We start from the raw sequence: 4,360 nt of genomic DNA on the forward strand, positions 1-4,360 counted from the left end.
GGCCTGGCGGAACAGCTTATGATGGGCAGCTCTGGCCGCGTGCACATGGATGACCACGGTCCACGCTTCCCTTTCTTCCAGTGTGCAGTGGCATCTCAGAGCGTGTTTCACAAAAGGTTTACAATGAGCTTTTGCCAACGGGGTAGGCCCATTCCAGAACCCTGTGCTGGGGCCGGCACTGTGATGCAGCAGGTTAAAGCCCAGGCCTGCAGTGCCGGCATCCCATATGGGTGCTGGTTCGAGTCCCTGCTGCTCCACTTCTGATCCAGCTCTCTGCTAATAAGCCTGGGAAAACAGCAAAAGATGGCCCAAGTCCTTGGCTTCCTGCACCCATGTGGGAGACCTGGAAGAAGCTCCTGGCTCCTGGCTCCGGATTGGCTCAGTTCTGCCCATTGCGGCCATTTGTGGAGTAAATCAGCAGATGGAAGACCTCTCTCTTTCTGTCTCTACTACCTCTCTCTGTAACTCTTTAAAATAAATAAAGTAAATATTTTTTAAAGAAACTTATGCCATGTCTACGTAATTCTTTTTTTCTCTTTTAAAGATTTATTTACTTGAGAGGCGGATTTAGAGAGAGAGGTCTTCTATCTGTTGGTTCACTCCCCAGATGGCCACAATGGCCAGAGCTGGGCAGATCCAAAGCCAGGAGCCAGGAGTTTCTTTCAGGTCTCCCAGGCAGGTGCAGGGGTCCAAGCACATGGGCCATCTTCTATTGCTTTCCCAGGCCATAAACAGAGAGCTGGATGAGAAGTGGAGCAGCCAGGACTCGAACCAGCACCCACATGGGATGCCAGCAATGCAGGCAGATGCTTAACCTACTGTGTCACAGGTCTGGCCCCTTACATAACTCTTACCATGGGCTGCATATCGTTTCTTCAGAGATATCTTGCGTACCACAGCCGTGCGCTAAGAGGTTAGCTACTCACACATGACCTGAACCTTCCCCGCTCAGAGCCGGCAGTTTTTGGTGCCGCAGGTTGTAGATGCCTTGAGGAAGCATTGCTAAGGACAGACGCATCTGAGCCTGTTGAGACCTCCCAGGCACTGCACGTCCTTCTCAGGAGACATAGCTGCGGGATGACGTCATCGGTCTCATTTCAGGTGCCCCAGATCACTGGACCCCCCCCACCCCCTGCCCAGGCACTTCAGGGATGTGACCTAGGAATGTGTAAGGCTTGTGCTCCACCCTTCGGGGTACATGCGTCTTTGCAAAGACTGTGACGCCCTTGTTGCCCCTTGCCCAGGCGGACCAGGAGCCTACTGCCATCAGCGCGGTGCACGGGCGTGATGTTCCTCAGGGCGCCCACTCGGTCCCTCTGGGCGATGCTATGTCAGTGGGCGCGAGAAGGAATGCAGGCAGAGTGTGCATGGCGGGGATGTGTGTGCATACACGTTTACTTCATCCATCTAAAGTGAATGCACATTTTCTGACCCCCCTTGCTCAGACCCACTGGTGCTTAAGCTGTAGAATGGAAGGCACCATCATGGCCCTGAGAAGGCAGCTCCGTCAAGAGGGCTGGTGATGGGGCCGGTGCTGTGGCATAAAGCCACCGCCTACAGCTCCAGCATCCCATATGGGCACTGGTTCGAGTCCTGGCTGCTCCACTTCCGACCCAGCTGCCTGCTAATCTGGAAAATGGCCCAAGTTCTTGGGTCCCTGCACCCACTTAGGAGACCAGGAAGAAGCTCCTGGCTCCTAGCTTTGGATTGGCTCAGCTCCAGCTGTTGCAGCCATTTGGGGAATGAATCAATGCATGGAAGACCTCTCTCTCAGTCTCTACTTTCTCTGTAACTCTTTCAAATAAATAAATCTCTAAGAGGGGTAGTGACGCCAGCCAAGTGGGCTTGCCATGCTTCCTCCAAACCTGCGACACCAAGGCCAGTCCCCCAGACTACTGGGGCCGCCAGGTCCTGAGCTGGGAACCTCCAAACCAGAAGCTGAAATAAACCTCTTCCTTCCCGAGTGGCTCTTCTGGGAGCTTTAAAGTAATGGAAGGCTGTGCCCCAAGTACTTGGACCATCATCTGCTGCCTACCAAGGTACACAATAGTAGGAAGTTGGATCAGAAGCAGAGGTGGGACTTGAACCCAGGTACTGTGATAATGGCTGTTTGACCCACTGCACCATGACGCCTGTCCCCTGCCCTGCGTTGGTTGACCTTCACAATGACTTTGAGGTCATGATTATTCACGTCCCCTGTTGTGGAAAGAAGTGCAAGTGGCAAAGATTCAGCTCAGGCCCGTGGGAACCAGTCCGTGCGTTTCTCTTTGCCCTATGATTTCCCTCCATGGACACATTGACCAAAGCTGTTGCAGAACAGTGAGGCTAAACAGTGTTCCCCTGAGGGAGCAAGGTGGATACAGCCTGTGTGTGCCCTCCGAGGGGCCCAAGAATCCAGAGGGAATTTCCCTGTGGCTGAATGAGCCTTGGAAGCAGACCAGCATTTGCACATCAAAGGTCTTGTCACCCAGGTTGGAATTTCATGAACTCCATGCCCGGAAAGACCTCCACCCAGCAATATGCCAGGGGAAGAGGGCGGGCCATCTAGAAAATCTAGAAAAATGCCGGGGCCAGCGCTGTGGCACAGTGGGCGTAAAGCCAAGGCTTGTGGCGTCAGCATCCCATATGGGCAGTGGTTCTAGTCCTGGTTGCTCCACTTCCAATTCAGCTCTCTGTTATGGCCTGCGAAAGCAGTAGAAGATGGGCCAGGCCCATGTGGGAGACCCGGAAGAAGCTCCTGGCTCCCGGCTTTGGATCAGCTCAGCTCTGGCCATTGCGGTCATTTGGGGAGTGAACCAGTGGAGGGAAGACCTCTCTCTCTGGCTGGACCTCTCTCTGTAACTGTTTCAAGTAAATAATAAAAAGAAATTAAAAAGAAAGTAAACTTAGAACTTATAAAAAGGGGAGGGGAGGGGAGAAAAACAGCAGTCCCAGTGCAGACTGGACTCGGTTCTCACCGAGGAGCTCGTGTGGCCTGTCTGTCGTCATCAAACTTGGCTGGCGTGCTTGCTGCCGCTCTCTGCCTTGCGCCTCAAAGGCTCATGTTGTGCCAAAGAACTCCGCTCAGCCAGCACGTGAGATGTGAGATGCAGGCAGCAGGCGGGAGAGGCTCCACCCTCAGAGCGGCTCTGTAACCAGCCTTTCCTTAGCCCCAGCGTTCAGGACTAAGATCGGGGAGCAAGGAGACACAGTGGAAAGGAACCTTGGAATGGTTGCGTGGTTGACAAAATGTGGACATCCTCCTTCCTTCTGCTCTCCGTTGCTAAATCCGGATTCGAATTAGGGGAGGTTATTGTTATTATTAGGGCTCTAGAAAGAAATGAGCTGAAACTTCATCAGTCGTGGCAAAAAGTTCAGCTTCTCGCACAAAAGCAGCTTAGTAATGGTGAGGTCTAAATCTGGGACTGTTGGGACTGGCGCTGTGACGTAGCGGGTGGGGCAGTGCCAGTGTCCCATGTGGGCGCCGGTTCGAGTCCCCGCTGCTCCACTTCCAATCCAGCTCTCTGCTATGGTCTGGGAAAGCAGCGGAGGATGGGCCCCTGCACCTATGTGGAGCTCCTGGCTTTGGATCTGCCCAGCTCTGGCCGGTGCGGCCATTTGGGGGTGGACCGGTGGATGGAGGATCTCTCTGTGCCTCTCTCTAACTCTGCCTTTCAAATAAATAAATCTTTAAAAATAAATCAATCTGGGAACACTTCAAGTCACTCTGCCACCAAGTCACCCCAACCCCCAGTGGCTTATACACATCTCAGTGTCTCATGATTCCGGGTCTCCCCTGGGCTCCTCATTACGCACCCAGTGGCCAGCGCAGCAGGAGGACCTGAGCTGTCCTCCCGGCACATGGGGCTGGCAGGTGCAGCAGGAACCCTCTCCCCACAGGGGTGCAGCCTGACCGCTTCACCTGGCAGCCACATTCCGAGGGTAAGGGCAAAAGTTTCAAGGTGTCGGAGGCACAGGCTCCAGAACTTGCTGGTCCTGTCACATTCTACTGACCCAAAAGGCACCAGACCAGCTGAGCCTAGGCGTGGAGAATGGCTGCACCTGACTGGGGTGGTCGGGGAGGAGACACAGGCGGGGGGACAGGCTGAGTTATTATAAACGTTTGCCATGGGAACCTAGAAAAGGGGGGTTACCGCAGGGAAGCAGCCCCAGTGACCGACCGCGGTCCTCACAGGGGCTGCAGGCCTGGATGAGAAAGGACTGCGCATGCCTGGGCGCTGGGGAGCCTGGGATTGGAGCCATCTCCACCGCGGGGCACAGGCAGGGGCAATGGCTCATCGGTGGGGGGAGCCTCAGAGTTTGGACCCAGTCAGAAACAGACACATAAGGTGATGCTGGCGGGTCGCACGGAGCCGATTCT

Source organism: Oryctolagus cuniculus, chromosome 17 (genome assembly GCF_964237555.1).
Source record: "Oryctolagus cuniculus chromosome 17, mOryCun1.1, whole genome shotgun sequence".
In the NCBI taxonomy this organism is placed as follows: domain Eukaryota; kingdom Metazoa; phylum Chordata; class Mammalia; order Lagomorpha; family Leporidae; genus Oryctolagus; species Oryctolagus cuniculus.